Source organism: Varroa jacobsoni, unplaced genomic scaffold (assembly GCF_002532875.2).
Source record: "Varroa jacobsoni isolate VJ856 unplaced genomic scaffold, vjacob_1.0 scaffold_1360, whole genome shotgun sequence".
In the NCBI taxonomy this organism is placed as follows: domain Eukaryota; kingdom Metazoa; phylum Arthropoda; class Arachnida; order Mesostigmata; family Varroidae; genus Varroa; species Varroa jacobsoni.
Genome location: NW_019214262.1, coordinates 15,194 through 38,331, shown reverse-complemented (window position 1 = coordinate 38,331; position 23,138 = coordinate 15,194). Strand labels below are relative to the sequence as shown.

The following is a 23,138-nucleotide window of genomic DNA, read 5'->3' as shown; positions in this document are numbered from 1 at the left end:
TATATATATATATATATATAGACACAAAAGATTCATCGCATTTTGTCGCGAGCCTTATTCTCAAACCAGTTTACGGTGGCGCTTTGTTTGAGCGTTAAGCATTCGCTAGCGTCTGTGACACTTTGGCTGTTCCGCCATTGGTGAAACCGAGGTTATTTGCAGTAACTTGTATAAACAGGCAGGACAGCAGTCTTGCGCAGTTGTTCTTTCCACAGCTCTCAGTTACATAGTCAGTTGGCGGCCAACACCGAAGCTCGGTCGAAGCTAGGCGGGTTTCCACCCTAAACACATCAAAGAACTGCGGCGCTTTTGCGTCCAGGACTTGTTCGCTCCCGTTTACCCTACCCCTTCCCCCCGCGTTCTTGGTTCCTTGTTGTTCCCGGCCTCCGTGATGCCGCCTTCGCTGTCGCTATTCGGGTTGTCGTCTTGCAGTGCTCGCTCGTTCATAAAAGAGCATTCCACTTGGTCGGTCCGCGATCAGATCTAGATTTGGGATCGAAGAGTTTCGGGAAGAAGCTGCTGGAAACGAAGCAAACGGTAGGGACGACGGGAGAGGGAAGGAAAGAACGGCCCAAAGCGTTTGCATCATAGTTTTCCTCCAGTCGTCTCCCGGCGCCGCATGTTTGCGATATAACGCTGACACGCTAAACATAAAAAGACAACTTCAAAAAATGAACATCTTCGTTGGCTAGACAACCTCGGATCTGCTACACTAGGCCAGGTCAAAACCCAAAAATAAATTAACGGCAAAGATGACTTTTTGTGACAATCCCTCGTAAGACCTCACAGAGATGAGGCAAGGGAAACCGACTGAAGATGGAATCAAACTGTTCGTTTAGGGATAGCTTTTTCCAAGGCAACATAAATATACCGAACCTGTCTTCTATAGACGGAAGGTAATATGGCACCGATGAAGAGCGGTGGGGCCGGGCCAGATTCAGTGTATATCGCCGACACTGCGATTGTTGTTCTTCACTATATACTATGTGTTTGTGCCGTTTCTCCTTTCGAATCACGTGGAGCTTGCCTTAAGGTTAATATAATATTACAACGACATTGTCGTAATGGTGTTGCTAGCAGCAGCTTGCGAATCATCCGATTCTATAAGACGTGACAAGAAAATTAGAACTATAGTAAATCGCGTACGGAACTTGTGTTCGTAAGTTTGGAAAAATACACGTGTAATATAATTGTTTTTAGGAATTCAATCGACATTTGGCCAAACATCCTAAAGGTTGCAAAAATTAGCCGTGAAGACAAACACTGCTGGAGTGAAAACGAAAGAAAATCAAATCTTTGCCTTATTCAATGGATACGTCACTATGTTTTACTTGTAAGCGTGCCAATTGTAACTTAAACAAAAATCTTTCTAAAGTCACCTTGAAAGTAATTTAACTTTCTCCTTTGCCTTTTGCAGCGTTGTGTCATTTTGTGAAACACACGCTTCATGAGACTTATATAAGCGCCCCGTTCTATAAGCGGATAAACAAGTCAATGTACACCATTTGACATTTAGTTAAAATGTATGTACTATAGTTTCCCGTGGCGGACATAAATATTATTTGTAGACAATCGGACAGAGAAACACAGTAAGTGTTCTCATTCGCCTGATAGCGGTCAGCTAAGCATCAAATATCACGACTACAGATTGAAGTTAGGCGACATTATGTGGATACAATGCGACAGATGTGGATTCTACGGTACGCTTGGTCCGTTACCCGTTAGCCCTAAGCTAGCTCCGTCTTCTCAGGCATAAGATCAGAAAGGGAATACACACAAGGCAAAGCATATTACTTCTACGAACGAATCTCTGGAAACAGCTTTTCTTAGCCAATGCACCAAAGGTCCATGATGTTCTCGTGTGCCCCAACTTGATTCAGCCGTCGTTATAGTTTGCCCTTACTCTAGGCGGATCGCTTTCTGTCGGCCGCCCCGAATCGAAAAGCAGTAGGTGCTTCTCGTCCTCCGCTGGCAGCACCCTCTCAATACGACTTCAGCCATTAGCAGCACTGTTGCTGCCACTACTACGCTGCCTAGAGCGAAGCCGCCCAGACATTTACCCCCTTTGCCTCCATCCGAAACTGGTCCTGCGGCCCGACCGAAAGAGCCAACTGTTAAACCAACACAAACCATAATCCGGGCGTTGCAGGATAAAGCGCGTACAGATGCTGGAGCGCAGGCGGCAGTCAACAGCGTACTGCAATCACTGCGGGAAGGTAGCAAGTGTAATGCATTGCCGCCTACATCGTGAGGGAGTTCACTTCTGCTTCACTGGTAAGTGAGCGAAGCCATGAGCCAATTCAGTCTTGTTGAATGCAAGATCGACGGAGCGCGACGGACACCGTATGAGTCGAACAGGTGGAGAAAAGATTCCGTACGAATTAAGTAATAAGTGGAGTGGAATGGAATGGCGGCGTCAGCTTAGCTTCAACTGACCGTGCATGGTTGACGCTGCTGTGGAGGCAACGATGAAGACTCCTGGAGAGGAAGCTTCAAAACGGGTTGTCGGGGTGAAAGATAACTGAATGATGTGGTTCGCTCCGCACATATTCGGTAGCTCACACGTTTGTATTTGTCTGGCTGCCTCCTGCGCTGTCGGCGTTTTTTTTCTCTTTCGTGCGGCGGCCTTCACGCTACTGGGTCGCATCTGCTGCGCATCGCTCGAAACCTCCGTAAGCCTTTATGGTGTAGTCTTGCCGAATTATTGCCGGAAAATGTAGCGTACGTAGCCGTCTCTGCCACAATGCTGAACAGTGGCTTAAGTCTCGGAGGAAATTCGTAGCTGACCCGAGGCCCCCTAGTGCTACAGTCAACGATCCATTGCGTGGTTGATAGAGCCGTGACGCCGTAGGGACATTGTTGTGGTTATGAGCACTGCTGCCTTCGCGGCCCTACGATAGAATGTGACTACCGACCGGAGGGGAGCTGAAACGCCAAACAAAAGGCAGATGATGCCGTCAAGGATCCATTTCGCTTTTTCGCCGTCAGTTTGGCAAAAGGGTCGGCTCCGTCCAGGGTTCATCCCCATACCTCCACAGGGTGGCATTACTAGGAGTCTGCGGGACTCAGTTAGGCATACTTGCATTGGCGTAGCTATGGCTGTATATAGATTTGTGTCTACGGCGATGATGGTTATAGTCGTAAACTGTTATTGTATTGAATTGCCAGCAAAGACCCACAGGGAGGCGAAGGAGCTTGTAGGGGTTGCCATTGCTGAAGAGCTTTGTGACTCGGTGCGGCAGGCAATGCGGCACAGGTTGAGCTCGACCCAGTCGGATCGTCAAAGAAACGAGACGACCTCTCAGTGGTACGACTACCTCTCAGTGGGTCAATGGGTCTGTCTGTTTGTCCGTGAGTCTTTGACGGCCAACCATCGCCTGTGGGTCAAGCGCTGTGGGCTGTTTCGGTCGCAGATATTTTCGCTGCTGAAGTGATCATGGCAACCGCAACTTCTCATAAAATCGTACACATAGCCAGGCTTTTAATCAATGGCTCGGACTGTTATTGGCTGAATAGCTGCCGTTACTATAACGGATGTAAGATTTTACTTTGTCTGAGCTATTGCAGAATCGTATTAGTAGGGCCGCTAGTTTATTGAAAAGCTCGCTCCCAATGCAGTGAGGGGTCTATTTTTATGTTGCATGGGTCTCTATGCGCTAGCGGATCATAATCTATAATCGTGCTATAGAACGACTGTATATAAACATATGTCGTAATATGTGATCTCTACAGAAGTTTGTGCTGATCTTCCTAATTGTTTGCTTTGAGGGAAATTCGTGTACCACAGTTGAGATACATCGCAGGAACACGGGTTCTTCAAATGTATAGTAGTTTGAGCAGTGCGTTAGACTCGAAGATCGATTATGACTGAAGAGTTACGTAATAATGCTTACGATATTGATAACTGTGTTCGTGGTGAAACATGTTTAATGAAAATACCGAGTATTCTCGATATATTAGACGAAACCCATTGGATCCATTTGTATATTGATAGACTTACTAGATAGAGTCTTGAAGCTTAGGTAACGCAATTCTTTAAGCATAAGTATGGTGAAGTTCCACAGAAAAATAGATCAATCTATAGTACAGTTGCAATCACACATGCAAGATATATCCTTTATCTACATGCGGACATGGAAAAAATTAGTCATGATTAGGAAAAAGTGGAACGTCCCGAGCAAGGGTTTCCATTCTGTACGGTATAATATTAGTTCTGAACATCAGTTCAACATATGTAAAAGAGAGTTCCTAAACTTCAGGCAGAACGCTCGATCTTTTTATCTTTATAATCTTGCTCCGTGAAACTATCACTTTTATTTTTTATAATTAATCCACCCAATAAAACTACAAATTTTTATTTTTCGTATACTTTTGGACTGATTCTATTACAATTGTATCAGGCCGTAAGGTTACTGCAAAAAAAAATACCAAAACGTTGTATGATCTTCTGATTTGTGCATGAATAAATGTGCTTCATGAAAAGTACACGAAAACCTGCGAAGGCATATTTACATTGATTTATTTAATGAAATCCTTATTTGCTTAAAGACATTTAATAACACTTGAACTTTTTTGTGACATGATACAGAGTGTACGACTGAACAAGTTCGGCCGTGGAACTCGAGAAGCTGGATTCGAACAGATAGGACTCGACCCGGAAAATACGTGGATGCCAATTAGCACTATCTTCAAACTAGGCGACTTGGAAGCTGGGGTGGTCCGACGTTTAGGGTCAGTATAAATCGACAGTTAAAAGTTAAGAGGGAAAAATTTGGGGAAAATTGGGAATGCTGCGTTGAAGTTCGCAGGTCGACTAGCGTTGAGGTAGGGAAGAACCTAACCCGATCCAACAAAATTCTAACGCTAAGTCTACCAACTTACGCAGTAGCAAAATGATAAAGTCAGCTAGTTCAATCAGGTAAAAGTTGCCAATTTAAATGTTGTCCCTAGGTAACAAAATCACCTGTCCTGCAGATAGCCTAAATAGTTGCGCCTTTGACTGAAAAAAGGTATGTCTGTAATAGACATCAACTAAAGCTGTAGCATTAGTGCTGTGCTAAAATAAAAAAGAAATGTTTAGATATATTATATCGTTAAATAGACTGTTGCGGTTCTATGTATTTTGTAATAATCCTGTGATCGGACGGAAATGGGAACAAGCAATTTATCTAGCTCAAGCTCGTATAATCTTCATGTAAACAGAGTGTCTCTCTCTTCACATGACGCCCGATCATGTGTCGCAAATCAACAAGTGCATATTGTCTAGTCTAACAACGTAAAAAACTACTCGACATATTAAACACGTTTGTTATGAGTTCATCACATACAGTGATAACTGAAGCAAAAAAACTACAAGAGTTACTGATTACTAAGTGTAAACAATTACAGATATAAGTTGTATTAAGCTTGCTTTCTGGATCTAAGCAGTATGTCTGCACATTTCGACGTATCGTCCTAAAAGAAAATCATCAAAGGAGATTGCTGGAATAGCCTCTTATTATATTTCCACGACCGCAAAACTGTTCTAGGGATACATTTCTGTTTCAGTTCTACATATACCGGTTTGACCCGGCACTTTTTAGGGAAAGCATTTTGCTGAATAGTAATGATGCAGATGGCAGGGTTCGATGAAGTAGCCGAATGCTGCAGAGAGGGGTTCAACTGAATGTGATGAAATCACTGAAGGTCATCGTTAGGACCTGTTTTTTTCAGTTTTTTTTGTTGGGGGGCGGAGGGAGTCCGCTCTACGTTCGAAAATAGGTAGAACTGTATGGATGCAGGAACTTATAATAGGTGCCGAGCGAATTGTAACAGACAGTAAAAAGGTACACTGCAAATTATTTTAGAAGAGTACAAAGTGTAACAACAGCGATATATGAAAATTTTGTGGAACTGCGTATTTCAGATAACAATATGGCCAGTCTACCCTTATATAGGTCAGCTCACCAAGCTACAAAATCAATATGTAATAATAATAATATAATATGACTTTTATGTAGTTCACATATAGATTCATTCACTTACTTTACTTTGCCTTCCAGCATTTAGTCACATAAAGATACAAATGAAATGGGTTCTACATTAAAAGCTTGAAACTTCGTCTCAAGTAACTGGAAGTCATTGTGAGGCTTAGCCATTATAGCCTTTTTAAAAGATAATTTTACCATAATATAATTTCGCTTCGATATGTCATATCCAGTTAATCAGCTATAAAGGCCACTCGCTTAGAGTCAGTGTAAAGTTGAGCAATACTTAATTATAAAAAGTCTGTAACTACGGTTATTGAGGGAGGGTAAAAGATTGCCCTATGCAGTGTTGCCTACAATATTGCCGCATTAGTGAGATGCGATAGAAATTCTCTATTGCCTTGCCGTATATATTCCACTGCGGTCGTTACTGAAGCTGCCTTTTTATCGATATGCTACGTCTGTAGAGCTTGTTTTTTCTTCGACCATTTCGAGATGTGTAACCGTAAATCAGACACGTTTATTTTAAGCGCATGATTTCAGGTCCGATCCTGCTTGATCCGTCTGCGTAGATCAGCACATACCTTCAATGAACTTTTTCTTTATCTGAACATCTTCCTCCAAGCCCCTGCTTACCAATTGCTGGCACGCAAATATCTTATCATTTGTCAAAGCTCCGGTAATTTACTTTCAAAAAGAATAGTGCCCACCGAGCTTTCAGCTCACTTGAACTCATTGTTGCTGCAAGTACGTAGCCCAAAGTTCATTCGTCTTTTGTCGCTTGTTTTGTTGGCTGATTTGTCCGAGTAGTCTCCCATTCCGTTAAAAGACAATATCCATTTTTCTTTCTCAATTAGTTTCAGAGATCTGCCAGCTTCGCATCACCACCGTCACCATAATCAGCACGAACAGGGATAGCGGGCGGTTGCATCTGCTGCTTGCTCCTATTTTGCACGTTCGTGTTGTTTTTACGCAGAAAGATTTCAGTGCGCCTGCTTTGAATGTCTTGGTCTCCTCTATACTAGTCCCACTATAACAAGCACTGCTGACGCTAGTCCCAGCGACACCGGCGGGTACACCCAACCTAAGCGTTGTTGCCTGGTGAGATTCGCCGACCCGATCGAGTGGTGAGGTTCTCCTTCATAAGGACGACGAAAAATGGGGGCAGGACGAATCTTGCTTGTATACCTTTGGCAGAAAGGACGACGGCAGTAAATAAATGTTCACAACAAAACAATTGGCCTGGTTTGCTTTTACTCTCTTATCTCCTTAACCGATCGAGCTTTTGCTCGTCCTCCAGATGGGCCCGCCTGCCTTCGATGCCGCCTGAGGGGCAAACGCTAGGTGCTGGGGTAGCCTCTACCGCTTATACCTTTTGCCTTATAGCTGCCTATGATCCCGGTCTTGCGATTTAGTGGTGGATACTGGGCGGGCTGGCAGGCAGGCAGACAGACAGGAACAAGCTGCCACGCCAAAGTAGAAGACCCGAGCCAAAGTTAGTAGCAACATATAGCAGTAGCAGCGAGCAAGGTATAATAATTCAAGCTGAACTCAATTCGACAGTCGTTTTATATTATACAACTAAGAAACCGGTTACTGAGAGCCTTAGGATTATTTGGGCTTGAGGCTAGAGTCCAGAAAGCGATTTTTAAGCGACTACTATTAGCAGGTTTGGTTATGTGCCTCTATACTTGTACTTCGGTTCGTATACTAAATGCAGATACCCCATAGCAAGAAACGGAATCCTAGTAGAGAGCCTTATAAAAGGAACACCCCAGATATATAGGCAATTTAAGAAGGAAGATTGGGAAGAAGATTGGAAGAGAAGTAAGACCAGACACGGTCAATTCGTTCATCACAATGCACTAACTCGATTTTGTCTGGCGGTTGGACGAAGAAGCGCTCAGAGGCGGGTGACCAGAAACATAAGCGAGGGACAAAGGCTCGATTCAGAACGAGACAAAGCGTCAGGGCCTGCTGGTATATCATATACATGTGTTGAGCAGCATCGCATAGCCACCTAATATACAGCTTGCGGAGGAGAATTGACGGGAAGAAACGATTTGTACATTCGTAAATATGGTTGAAGTAAGTAGTCGAAGTTTGTATGAAGTACGCGAAATAGTAGTTACGGAATTACGGCAGGACAGTTCTGGAAACACGTAATTGGCGGCAGAAGAATATGCATTCCTACAAGAAATCATTTCTGACTTCGTTTGTTAGAAACATTCATTATTATAGATTCAACAATTTATATTTCGTGATTTTCTTCAGTAACCTGCAACCTAGGCGGCACTGCTTTATATGATTACGCTAAACCTCTTGTAGTGGTTGTTATTGTTGTGGTTTTTTTCCAATAATTAACAAATTGGTGCACTAAGATAAGATCCCCAGTCATAATTAACGCGGCTCAATCGCGCATTCATTTATCTTATTTATCATTATGGATATTCCTCTTATAAAGTACACTGGGCCAAATCGCCCGGTACGCACAATAAACAGCATCGATATTAACACGTGGCGTAAAATAAAACCAGTTCGTGGGGAAGCGAGATACACTTCTTCCGCACCCCGGCTCACCTGATTCTCAGTAGTCGAGTGAGGGAAAATATAATCAATGTGCTCGGTAAACGTGGCATTTTCTATCCTCGAAGCGGAATCAGTCACTACAGGCCACAACACATGGTTTCTCTAGCCCCGTGGCTTCCACCGTTTTGTCGTACAATGCGTGTACAGTTGGAAGGGAAATGAGTACCACCGCGTATAGGTGGGTACCCAGGCTCTTGAACGGGGGACAACAGAAGCGACCGACAAGATTCTCTTGTTTCATCCCGTCCGTCTGTCGTTTCCGATTAAGTTATCGCTATCGACGTCGTCTTCGTCCTCGTCGTGACGCCCTGAAAGGTAGAAGGCTTTTGCACACCAGGCAATAGACCTCCTACAGCCTCGACGACCTAGCCTTCACAACAACATATTAGGTTGTTATTATTATACACAGAAGACAACGGAGAGCTGTATCAAACAATGTGAAGGATTCTGAGTTTGCAGAGATGCTTATCAGTATATTGGGTGTATCACCAACGGAGATAATCGTAGATTAACGTTTTGCAGAATGGGGAAATGAAAAAGCGATCCTTAGGACAATCGGAGTAACTAAGTTCTGAACGGAACCGTTTGCTCATAACGTTGGAAGATTTCCACATTAAATAAGCACGCACAAACAGCAGAGTTATTAAATGTACACTCGGTATTCAGCAATGGCCTATAGTAACTAAATTTAGTACCTAATACGTAGAAGTTGTTACACCATTGTTGAAATGCATACTGGAACCTTCTTCGTAATAATGTCTATAATTTTCTTTGCTATTGCATAGAGGTACATGTGCATATGTATAGAAGTAGATATGTGATCGGAAACGAACGTTAATGGAATCTATAAAATTGCGTGTAGAAGAAGCAGATATGCTAAGCAAAGGATAGAATCGTGTTCTTAGTTTATTTCTGTCAGAAATTCAAGTACTGATCGTAGGATACTATACGCTTAGAACCAATTTCTTTGACTGCAGTCCTGTAGCGAACATGACAATTTATAGGGAACATCCTTTCGATGAATAATAACGTCGTATTTCTAAAAAAAAACAATGCTTTAGAGAGACAAATACATGATCGTGAGGAAGTTCCTATAATCAATAAAAGTGCGTCTTCCCCCCGAACTCGTCGAGTTTTCTGCTGTTGGACTAAATACTATAATTTAAAAAATATTTCCACTCAAACACGTAATTATTTTGCATCGTTTTATGATATAGTTAGAAAATATTCCTTCAATTTAAACAGACCTCACAAAGATTATGCAGTTATTTACATGGCTATGTAATAGTCACTCAGGACGAATAATAGTGTCCCTTTTACTTTTTAAAATACATTACAGCAAACGTTTTACTATCTTAGCCTTTACTATATAAATGCACATTATCTCTCAAAATATTTTTAGGTCATTATTTTTTCTAGCCACCTTCCACTCTATTGATGCTTGTCGATGTTGATGACTTAATCTTTCCTCGTTTTTTTTTTTGGCGCGGATGCCCCTGCTCGCTAAAACGTTCCCTGTCTTATCATCCTTCAAAACTGCTAAATCGCTAAAAGGAGTACCCTAAGTGGAACTAACGTCTAGGTATGGGAGGAAGGAACCCTGTCAATGGCGACCAAGAGTAGTCAATGGTACCAACGCCATTTTTAAATGGATCTATTATCTTTCTTTGCTGCCTGGCTGACTGGTACAGTTACAACAAAGAATATCGAATGACTCCCCCGGGGGATTTTATTCTCATGGTTTGATTCGCGTCCATTGCGCCCTTTGTGTGATCTCAGTGCTCTCTCCCAGTTCCTCCTCGTCGCCGCGTAAGTCAGTGCGATAATGCTTTCAAGCTGTCCGTGTAGCTCAATCGTTCGTCTACCTAGCATGCTCAATACCGTCATATCCTTTGGTGGTGTGAAATCAGCAAGGCATTAACGGTATGGAAAAGCTTGGGTTAGGGGCGTTGCGCGTTGTATCCGATCCCTGCTTTCGCTCAGCAAGCTTTAGCTTCTATAAGTGAGACATGTTAAGGGGATAAATCATCGCTCGTAATGTCTTAGAATTGGAAGGGGTGCCGGTACGTATTTCTGTGCACCTCATCCTGGGTCGGTCCCTTAAGGTCTTTATTCATCTCTTTGGTCGTTTCTTTTTTCTTTCTCCAGATCGTGGCGGGTAGGAAACGGAGAACGAGGGACAGATGGTAAGGACCACGAGTGTAAGTAACCGTTGTTCCAAAGAACCTTTTTATTTTACTTGAGCTTCTATAGTAGCGGTGGTAGGAAGATGATATAGTTGCCTTAACGGACGTAGCTTGCCTATTTATTCTCCATCCCGATTTACGAATACATAGCGGACAAGCGCGTATACACACGCACAAAAAAGTGAGCAGGAAAAACACGCACATACAGCCGGCAAACAGACCATCTAAGTATACTTCTAGCAGCATTTCCCACAGTGGCGTTGCAGGTAGCAGCGTCGTTGTCGGACGTTTTTCTTTGCCTGATAGTATTCTGTGGCGCATGCATTCGCTAAACCTCTGGCCCTTTTACCTTCTTCACTTGCCAGACCTAGACACAGCATACCTAGGTCATTTCCACAGCCTAAGGAGTATGTCTGCCATAGAAGAAAAAGATAGAAGAGAGTAAAAAGTGACTTGCAGGGGCGAACGGTCTCCGTGAACAGCAAGTGCTTGTGGGCGTAGCAGCAGGGGCCACAGCTGAGCTGGGAAAAATGCATCCACGGGGCGTGGACAGTTATGCAAGTGGACCGATCTTTGCAGAAGGGCATTAGATGAACAGCACACAAACAGTCTCCTTTTGACAGTTTGTCTTGGTCCCCATTATGTCAACGACGGTTCCGCTCAATAAATGACTGAATGAATGCATTGTTCGTAAACGATTATGGCGCCGATTGCGAACATACAAGCGAGTTACTCTTTTCATCTTGCTCTGGTATGTATATATATATATATATATATTGAGAGAGAGAGAGAGAGAGAGATGGGTGTACGAACTCTATCGGCAGTTCTTAGCCGTCAAGCATGAAGGACCGGCGGCGGATGCTGCTGCAGCAGCAGTAATAGAGGGTCGTTCTGGTGATGGAAACCTGCAGAGGAAGTCTTCACATAGAAGTTCAGCCCCCGAGGGCTTTCCTCCTTCAGGAGCGATGCAGGCAGTAGGCGGAATTCGGTAAGAATGGGATGGGTACAGATGAACCTGCCACGTACGCTATCGAAGTGGTAGGTAGAATGCGTGATTTGCGGAAGACCATCAGGAGACGTGCTATATCTTGCGTATTACCATCTACTGGGCAAGTCAGTGAAAGACAATGGCGTGAACAACCAATTGGCGGAATAGTGATTACTTAATTTCTTTCATTTTCATTTCAGATTTGATTCATTTTCTTTTTTTAGCCAGCTTGATGTCTTTATGTGTGTGCGCGTGTGTGTGAGTGCGTGTGAGGTCCGTGAAAATGAGGTCCGGCTTTCGTTCCACCACTTGTTACGTGCAGCTTCTCTCTAGAAGATGGCTTCTTCCATTTCAGGTTGACAATGCATGCTTGGACGTCGCATATCAGCAGGATATCTTTCGACAATATTGCTTCAAGCAGACGTTCGCTGACAGGAAAGAGCTCTGCAGTCTAGCGACTATGCAATGATTGCTTTTATTGTTTCTCGCCATCTGTCAATAGATTTAGCTATATAAATCATCATATAAACCAAGGAACAGGTGAGCATCTTTCAAAGTAGCGAAGTGTGAATATTTTCATTATCTAGCTGAACAAATAAAAAATGCATCCTTTTTTGTTGTTAGGTCACTTGATAATCTTTGCTTGATTTTTGGGTCTCCGTTGAATCCCACAAGTTAGAAGTCTATAGCACCAGTCTTAGTCAGTTTGATCTTTTTTTAAACATTGTTTATTAGTCGCAATAATTTGGGTATCAACGCGCGTTTCGCCGACAATCAAAAGTATACATTTATTAATAAGCTGTATTGTCGCAGCAAACGTCCTCAGTACGGCGTACGCACATGTCCAAACCCTGCCCCTACTCCCCTAGATAAATAAAATATTAGTGAAGTAAAGATATAGTTACCTATGAAAGGCAAGCGACCAGTCTTTTATAAGCTAATATTAGTTCCTTTGACCACAACTGAATTTTTTTTGAGGACCTCAGTTCAACGTCTATAAATTGATATATACATAGCCACGATCCGTTCTTCGCGCCTAAGGGACGTCGTAATCCACTCCAGCTCCCAACCCAGTTTGCCATAGTCCAGCCCAATAGTCCGCCGTATACGGCAATATAGAGCACTGCTATACAGCCTCATTGAAGCAGAGACGTCGAATCGTCTATTCCTCAGGGACGTACCCAGTCCTTCTCTACGATGGCCGTCCCTTTGAGTCCATGGCGAAAAGACTGCTGACCAAAGCTGCGAGCAGTCCCATCCACTATGCTAACAGCTTCGCCGAAAGCTTCGCGAGGCTACACCTACGCTGTTAGGATCTTCCCACATCGCTCGCCACTTCCTTAAACCTCTCTCTCTATTTACTGGGTCGCCTCTTTGACTGCAGTTGTAATTGGACGCTAATCTTCGGCTCAGTACGAGTCCTTTCGTCTAGACTAGAATATCGTTACTGGGCTTTTTGTATTAGGGATAAATGCGTAGTGTTATTGTAGAGATACGTTGGTTAAAGAAGCCTTTGCCGTCGGTTAGGACACGGTATCTCATTTTAGGCATATCAAATTGAAACAGGCTATCGAGAAGTCCCAGTTAACCCACACGAGCTGACTTTAATCAGCAATTTTGCTACATGGCAAATATGTAAATGCGAGCGATGTCTTTTGATTAATACTCACTCTGGCTTACCTGTATGAATTTTTCAGTTCTTAGGCGAAACGCGAATACAGCATCTTTATAAATAAATTAGAAAGAAAATCATATTTTTGGTGTGTTGTGGATCTGTTTTACAGAATAATCAAAGTGAAGTCGTCTTTTTTATAAAGCTAGAATTTGCTCCGTGTAAAATATTGAAAATTTCTAATTATAGACAAACCGCAAATGCATACCAACGATTGCCTATTTAAAAGTCTCTGCCTAACTGAGTCTAAGAGAAAATCAGAATATTTGGTCAGTTTTAAAAATACACCATTTTCCCACTGGTTCTTTCTATTTCTGCAGTTCTTTTTTTTTTTTTTAATTTTAATCATTACAAAATGCAGTCTGGTGCTAATATCTCTATGATTTTTTCTTGTTTGCGTTTAGAACTATACGATGGAATAAAGAATGTTTCTTATAATTGCATAGTAATCATATAGATAAAAAAAAAACGCCAAATAGAGTAGCTGAATAGGTATCGTATTATTGAGTCGTTGTCACTTCTAATTGTGAACTGACAATAGTGAGTATCTTCGTCAACCGGTTTGTGTCGTTCATCAAAAATTGTACTTTTGTCTTAGCTTTACTACGCAGAGAAAAACGCTGTTTATTCGAAGAGTCTGATGTTTTCTTGGAGATAGCGAGCATCCCTTATTTTAATAGCGAGATCATTTCGGAAGTGTGTTTTCATCAAGATATAGGTTTCTAGACTTTCGTCCAATTCCTAATATGCATTCACTAATATGCATTCAGTCATACCTCATCAAGGTAACTTGAGCTATTTCCTGATGCCAAATGGACATATACTCGTACTGAAAAAGCTTCGTCGATTTTCAAAAAAAAAAAAAAAAAGAAAAAAAATAAAAGCTATCAGTAGAAGAAGGCAATGAAATTTTTGCGTAAGCTACAGTAATCCGCTTTGTGCTGGTATCTGCATTCGGAGTGATGTCATAAAGCCACGTCTACCCAGTACCGCCATTATGCCTCTACAGCCTAGTCTTTATAGTTAACAAAACCATAGTTTAAACAATTATGATATATATTATTCTTGTTGTCGTTGTCGTTTGTAAAGGTGATATAAAGTCTTTCGCATTGCGTAAGCATCAGTCATCTATATGTAGCAGACCATAGATATTAGAGAAACCTAAAAATCTGCTGTAAACCCGTATACTCGGTCCTATATAATACAACTGCTGTACCTTATCCGCCCGTTCAGCCGACGGAGTCCAAACATTGACTAGCCGATCTCTCTCTTTTTTGTTCTGTCGGGGCGTTTGTTTCATTGTTTTTTTCCGTTTCTTCCTATACCCTCTAGTGCGTAAGGGATAAATCATCACCCTCGCTTGACCTGCGGCGCTGCCGTAGCTACAGCTCCCATCGTGGCCACCTGCACAGCAGCTGGCCACCTTTTTTCGTCTCACTACTACTATCGGAAAAAATCCTGGCTGTGACAACAGCACTATTTGCCACTTGCCGTTTGTCCTTTGGACAGGCCCCGAATTCTAGGGGGCAAACTTGAGAAACAACAAACAGATGAACGAACGAGCAGATTGCTCTTGACCAGCCACAGGCTGAGCCATCGCTCTTCTCTTCAACACTCGCGAGTTATGGGCAGAAATCGATCGATGCGGTACGAGCTGCTTTTACTCAGAACGCAGTGAACTCTGTTATTGTTGTTGTTATTGCTGTTGCCGCTAAAATCGGTAGTAGGAGTAGCTCACGGCATGGAGCACTTTTTTCGCTTGTTCCTATCGAGGACGTCGCCGAGGACTGGCGCTGCTGTTGCCAACGTTACGATTATCAGGAAGTGAACGCAAAGGAAACGAGCGATAACTAGCAGAGAAAATCACTAGTGGTAGTAGTCAAACGAAAGGGACTTGTTTCTCTACCTTTGTGAGGGACCAGGACAAAAGTTGATTCCAGCGAAGATAGAGAGGACAAGGGTAAATAGCCAGAAACGAGCCCAAGAAGAGCATGACCGTGTGTTCGTTAAGGACATACACACTTGGTGTGGCAAAGAACAACGCGTGGGAGAGATGTTGAGCCGGATCGGTTCAATCGAGCAGGCGCAACGTCGGGGCAAGTGGAAACAGTTACGGTGATGTGCGGCAAGTCAGCTACCCCAACACCTACATTACTTGCTGCTACCAAGCAATGGCGTGGATGAAAGTAGCCAGTGACCTTCTTCGAGTTTTGCCGGCTCTCTGGGCTTGGCTTACCGTAGCGTAGTATTGATCTCGGAGTCGTTGGACTTTGACCACTGACTGCTCAGATGTGAAAAACAAGAATACAGCTGACGACGCTGTGTTACAGCAGATCTTGATGCCCGCTTCGACATTGTTATCTACATGGCTACATGACGCTGAGCACTTCTCTTTGTTGTGTTTCAGTGTCGAGTAGGGGCATTTGAGTCGGGTCGTGCCATGCTGTACAGATGGCAGCATTGCCAGGAGGAAGCGGAGGGTATTACCGCTTGCCGTTGTTGCTTTTACTAGTATCACCAGGGGCTATTGAGAGGCAGCAGTAAAAGAACAATCGCTGTTTACCTAAACAGGCGAATTAAGTCAGTCCCGCAGCGAACAAGGACGCTTGACGAATATGTTGCTCTCTGTCAGTGGTAGGTTAGGACACGTTTTTGTACAGGCGTGTGTGTGTTGGCAGTAGTTGTATCTGTGTAAGTGGGTCTATTCGAAAAGGGGAAGCTGTGCAAGGTTTGGGCACACGTTGAACTAGCCAGACAGCATGTTAAACCTAAACGGCAACCTGAATTGTCGCTGTTATTGCCTTACGGTCGTTAGTGTTTCAAAGGATAGGGAAACTGCCTACAAAGTCAAACGTCCTGACATACGGGTTGTTCCCACAATAGCAACGGCCAACAACGATAACATCGACGATTGACTATGCAACGGTTTCATAGAAATCGTTTTTTAGAAAGAAAGAGATTTTTAGTAATTAGTATTCCCAAACAATTACTAGCTAAACGGAGAGATAACGACTGCGAATTTAAATTCTTATCGCATCATAAATATTGTTAGGGTTTCGTAAGGATCTCGTTAAGGCAGCATATGATAATAATAATGTTAATTCATGGGATCAGGTGATCGCCCGCAAAGATCTATCGCACATATGGTGGTAAAGTTTTCTGCAGAGTCTGACAGGAAAGCTTCGAGCAATTCAATGATAAAGATAAAGTAGGCGGTAACATACGACGCGAACCTTCCGTGCTTCTTCCAAAAAGTTTTTTTTAAATTTAGATTTGAGAAATTGTGTACATTTGTACAGAAAAGCTTACATGACTACGGTGTTCCTACTAAGCTTGATCTACAAATGTAAACGACGCAAGAAATTGCTTCTCTTAGCAATATTAGATTACTTGGCTTATTTTACGCAGGGCAAAAAAGGGTCATATGGCAAATCAATACTGTTTGCGTCCCATAAAGAAATAGTAAAGCGTTGCCACAATTATCGCCAGAACTACTATCAAAAATCAGAATATCACAGTCTTTATACGCTTTGTGAATTATAACGCTGAGCTATTTCGAATATAGCACAGAAGTTCTATTATTCTTGTGCCCTAAATACGAACACGACCAGTTCTTCTGTCTATCATTTGGCAGAACAGAACGTTAGTTCACCACTCAGCTTTGAACCACAAAGCCATCGTAGTTTTCCTAGCAAAAACTTAAACTGATTGCAATGCCTTAGTTAGAAATCTTTAAACGCCGTTGGTCATAGTAATATAGTTTCAGCCTCATCGGTAAGTAGACTAATCATCTTGTAGAGAGATTGTAGCTCTCAGCGGCATACCGTGTTCCATTTTCCTTCTATATAACGTCATTCTCTTCAGCTTCAAAGAAAAAAAAAACTAATTCCTAAGTCTTGGCGAAGATGCAAAATTCTGCGCTTAACAGAAGTAAACGACAGAAAAATCGAACCTCTGTTAATCTACGTACTATGACGTTTGTTCATATATTATCCCTACGTATTATATGGTCATAGTGTTTATTGAAGGAAGCATACAGCTATACACACATATATGTAGAGAAAGAGTGGGTCCATATGAGCCAAAAAAGCTTAACGCCATCGTTGAAAACAAGCGGTATCACAGGAAAGCTTAAATGGGCTCATAATAGTTCTTTCGTTTTCGAGAAAATATCATTGAAGACGGTAATGACGTTGACAGTATATTGTAGTTCCGCTAACTGGAGTCACATGGAGCCAGATGAGGCTAACGATTCATGCAAAAGAATTCGCTACTCAACAAAGTTAAAGAGAAATGGTACTTTTCCATAGAAAATGTTGTAACTAAAGCTAGGAAAAACGGTACTTTATAACCATAATTTAGCAAATCAAAGTTTATTATTTGTCTACCATAGGTCCACATGTAGTTCTGCTACGACCAGGCTTCGAATAGATCATGTCACGAGCCGGCACTTGCTGAAGGAGTGAGAAAGAACCATTGTTGAGTGCGTACCGTTCTTCAAAGTTTGCCGGAACTAAAGCCTGTGTAAAGGTCGCGATTGACTATGACAAATGACTGATCCATGGTAAATTCTGATTCGCCATCTTTGTGACGATCCACAATGTGTGTGCACACACGTTAACAATATTGTTCTCTTCGAGTGGAAAGAGATCGTCAAAATTGCTTTTAAGAGCAATCACACGCTGTGGTACAGTGAGCGGAAAAGTACGATGCCTTAATTTAGATTGACGTATATATGCGTTTATGCATTTCTACTTCGCCTTCGATTTATACTATACTCGCGCAAATTATAATCGATAAATCAAGCTTCTAATAGACTAGAGTTAGACGTTGAGTCGCTTCCTCCTGCAGCAGTGCCGCAGGATCGATCACCGCGGACCTGCATTTCCGCTAACTAGCCAGTTCGCCATACATCCGGAACTGGTAAAAGATCCACCGATCAGAGCCGCTAATTTGCCCCACACAACTGCCGCATTGTATGCATGCACCGTACAGCCCCCAGCTCTAATAAAGGTTCCGCTGGAATAGCAGGCAACTGTTACATCCTTTTCATTTTTCACATCTTGCGCCTCCTGGCTCGACCAAATCGGTAATAAAGGAAAATACACATAATAACATAGACAGAGTGCTTTAACTTAACTAACGAGCTGTCCTACTCCTGTTCAAGTCCCTGAAAATCCTTCCTGGTTTTTCAGTAAGACCACGAAAGTCAGAGTGAAAAGTGTAGGGAGCCGTTTCTTTCTAAGGGATAATAATGTATGGGCAAATCTTGTTCCACTTGCCTAGTTTGTCTGTTTGCCGTTGTCGCCCGGCAGATCTTCCTTCCCCGCAGAAGATTTGTGACATCTTAGAGATGTGGTACCAACTGTATGCTCGAGAACAGCATTGCACCCGGTATTATCGCCACTTATGCCTCGTGCTGCTAGATCTCCCGTGGCATATTTTGTGACGAGGAAATCATAGCTGCACGCCTGGCCTCGTGTCTGTCCGTCTGTTTGCTTGTCGGTGAGGAGGAAGAGATTTGCGCGGTAACAGGGCAACAAATGCTAATTTCGGCTTAGTGAAGCCTAGTGCAAATGCGTTCATCCTGTACGGAAAACACATCAACATGGTGCTTGCTTTCTGGCTTGCTGTCTCCGATCAACTCAGCGGACGACACGCCTGAAGGGATGGATGGATTTCCCACACAAGACTCCGTCTCATATCCATGTTCATTGCTTCATCAGAATCAGCTTACGGCTGGGTGAGGTCGTTGTGAATGGGAGTGAGTTGCACCACTGTCAGAGAAGCGCGGATAGGATCCTGGGAGAGTTGCCACTTTCGCGGATGAGTGGAGCACAATTCGAGAGGGGTGGACGCTGACGACGATGTCGCTGCTGGTAACAGCCATAGCAGCGGTGGTGATGGCGGCAGTAGCTGTAAGACTGCGACAACAGAGTGGGCCCCTGCAGCATGTTGCTGTATGAGCAGCCACTCAAGAGAATCAGGGATGCTGGTAAAGAGATGGTGTTAGCCACACCCTCGATTGGGGCTGAATGGGTCTTCCCCTTCACATTGACAGAGATGCAGATAGTAGCATGACAACGACAGTGGTCCCTTGGCCCATGGGCCCTTGAGTCACCCAGTCCAGTTCCGTCACGTTGCGGGAGATCCTACCGGTACAAACGAGATGGGCTCTAGTAAATGTGATTTGAGCTGCACGTGTGGCTTTTCTCTTTGCCGGATGGCAAGCAGGTGATTGAGGATTTATGCTGTCGGTTTACGTGTGTATAAATGGGAACCCGTCAGTCGACTATATATAATGTCGCAAAACATATGTACGTGGCTGTTTGTTTTCTATTTCTGAAATAGCGGTTCTGCGGAAATACATGAAATTGGAATAAGTTTGTTGTTGCCCGTTGTTAATCATCATTTATTGAACGTAGAACGAAAGCAAATTAGCATAGAGAAGTAAAAGCTGTTTTCCCGTTCCAAGCTAAACTATCTCGCTCCTCGCTATCGTCTAAATATAAAACAAGCTTATGTGTGAGTCATTAAAGAAAAATGCAAAATCTTACTAACAAAAAAAAAGTAGATAGTTTCAACAAACAATACATATTACAATCAGATAGCTGTTCTAGTGGACACTGCCAGAGCGCCATCGCACGTTTAACCTAATTCCATCGAAATGCATCGCTTAAGTAATCTAATCTTCAATATGGCTCTCTTGAACCTTTACCAAAGCGGACCCGGTCAGCGAAGTGTTCTATATGGCTAGGGTAGGCATTAAGACACAAAAACCATTATCGTAAATGTATTCAGCTGTAGAACCAAACCACATTGGGCTTTAGTAACTGGGTCTATCGTTCCAAACAGGTTAAGCTCTATTGAAATTTGGTAACCAGCACTACTTCATATTATCGACGCAAGTATTCCTCCATACAATGGAAAAGGTAGAAAGCGCACGTTACGAACGGGAAAACGACTTCCTAGAAGAAAAGAGTGGCTCCTATTTCAAACTACAGGAGTGACCAAGGCGAAGCCTTGTTGTGGTCCTGCATTGCTGTATTTATCTAAAGACACTTTGTAATAAGCGTCATAGGTCGTTCTTATATTCAGTGAGGCCAATTAACCTGCTCCAGTCTTCTTAGGCCGGTCGATTCACGGTTCAGGTGTGGGCTTGATAAAATACACTAGATTCTGGTTTTTAGGATTTTAAATATTGTGTCCGCGTCAAGCACACATCTGTATATATGGGCATCAAAGCAGCATAAAAGTCGTTGATAGAATTACATTTTAGACTAGTGACCGTTTTTATTTCACTGTCAAGGTGGATGCAGCTCAACAACCAATCGTAATGAATCTATCATTGCCTCAAGGCAAACGCGGTGGTTGTCGAGTACAGCCAAATAGAAAAAAACATAATAGACAGAGACTTATATAGAGGATTTGATGATAACCGATTTACTGCCAAGTTTTTTTAAAAATAAATTTTTTTAAATTAAATTCAATTGTCTTATATTTTTTAACATTTATTGTTAAATAGCTAGTACTGATATTAAAGCTTGTTAATACGTATGGCAGGAAAATGGACCAACCTCTTTTTCGTAGTATTTTTGAGCTTTGTATTTTAATTGTATAGAAATATACACTGATATTTCATTGATAACCATTAACGAAAGAAATCTCGCTGTAATCGCGAAGAAATAAATATCCTTAATTAATTTCAATAAAAATAAATGGTTGTATTAAAATGCAGTCGACTTTAGAGAGTTGACGGTAAAGTTCACTCTGTGTTAGCTTCGTTCAGAGTATCAAAATCTCTATTAATCTTTTTACTTTTAGCTCCCTTTCGGTGTTGTGAAACCGCCCTATCCCTAACCCTGTTTATCAAGTATAATTTCGGGTTCTCGATTTCCGCTAGCAATTCGTTCCTTGTTCTGTAGCAATTCTATCTGAAGTATTGCACTCCATTAAGTATTAAAGCTATTTTTGCGCGTTCATTTTACTTTTCTCGCCAAGCAGCGGGGCAAACCAAGACAGGCGAATCAGATAGCTTGCATTACGTCTTAAGGGGGAGGTGAAAACAAAAACTCGTCAATTTATGAATGGCTGACCTGGGTGGGTTCCTTCCCGGACTTCCGAAGCAACAGCTGTTCCAATCATTAAATATTTTTTCCAATATGAATTCTCACATTATTAAAGGGCGTTGTGTCGACCCGGGATAGAGAGAAAACTGGTGTACGAATAACAGATTCTTTTGTTTCGGTTTTAGGCCATTCCGACATGTGGACTGTATTTACCATGGCTTCGACCAGCTCGCTGGTATACCAAGCAGCCTTCCCACTATCGGTATAGCTGAGAGCCTATGATTCCTTTGCTTTTTTCATTAGAGGCAGCAAAGATGGTTTGTTCACTGCTAATATGTGAAAGAAACGGAAATTTCTAGTTCATGATGCATGCGAATCCAGGATGGGTATTGTGGAAAGCCCTCAACGATTAGGGATTCCTTGCTATATGACGGTTAACGTTATACGCTGTTGTACATTTCATTAATTACGTAAAGTAAGTTTAGGACCACATTAAAATAGAAAAAAAGATACTTCAAAGGAAAGGGAAGATTGATAGAAGCCGAGACTTTGTTGGAATATCCGTATATTGCATAAAAAGGCATCTTTCCATCTGTTCATCGCAGGTGCTAATGGCAACTATGCTGCCATACCACGTATGCAGGTATAATGCACAACATAGCACTATGTAAGTGGTATATCACAAATACGGGATATCCTTCCATAAACAAGGCCTACATCTACAATTATTTCTCGTCAGCTGTCCTATTATATTCTGCAGCGCTGACAGATCTCCTGCATCCCATCTTTCTAGTATACAAATTAATTATTGCAAATTGTTTATGCACTGTACACTCAACTGGACTATTCATCAGCATTAGATTGTAGCATACAGCCTCCTATTTGCCCAGATCCCCCGAACATCTTTCATTCGTATTCCACCCTCCCCTGAAAAAGAACAAACACAAACAAAAACAAGACGCATCTTCGCTTGCTCCCGCCTACCGATCTCTACAGGGCCACCATTTTCTTTCTTTCCCTCTCTACCATAATAAAGGTTGTCTTCATATCTCATCATTATTATCAGGACCACATTGTACCGCATCTGATATTCGAATGCGCATGAAATGAAAATTCACCCCGTCTCACTTACCAAATCATCCGTTGACCAGCCTTTTCTGTCTATGCTTCGCACCCAGATCCTGTTCGTTGTCCTACGTCTTTATTTTCACCTATCGATATCCGTTACAGAGCCGCCCGCTGCCTTCACCATCCCGCCATTCGTCCATTTATCCGAATCGCTGGCGTCGCCGTTGGCCTCATCGTAGCATTAAGGTCTCTCTTTTTCTGGTATAGTACGCTGCCACATTCTCACTTTCAAACTTTCGCGCGCTATGTCTATCTATCTCTATTCTGTCGTCTGCTCTGGCGGCTTTCCCTTACCACCCCCGTAAGCAGGGGCGACTTGGGCAGTAGCTATCGCCATCGTTATCGGATCAACAACACTGCACGAGGCCAATTCTGAGCGTTCCATTCTCAGGCTAAGGCACACTTCGGCTTGGTAAGAAAAAACCGGAAAAGAATATCAGATGAAGACGTTACGGGGGACGACAACGAAAATTATGAAGAAGTTCAGAGAATCAATCGGCACGTCCCTTATACGGGCTGTCGTCCAGCCGTTTGCCTCTA

General features: G+C 42.7%; 1 protein-coding gene across 1 annotated transcript in view; it reads right to left on the bottom strand.

Moving 5' to 3' along the window:
- Nucleotides 1-22,870, bottom strand: part of LOC111269175 (uncharacterized) — a 38,301-nt gene extending 15,431 nt beyond the window's left edge. Inside the window, exon 1 of the mRNA XM_022848582.2 lies at nt 22,603-22,870. The gene's annotated coding sequence lies outside the window, so the exon portion shown is untranslated. The remainder of the gene's footprint in view (nt 1-22,602) is intronic.
- Between the last annotated feature and the right edge of the window lie 268 nt (nt 22,871-23,138).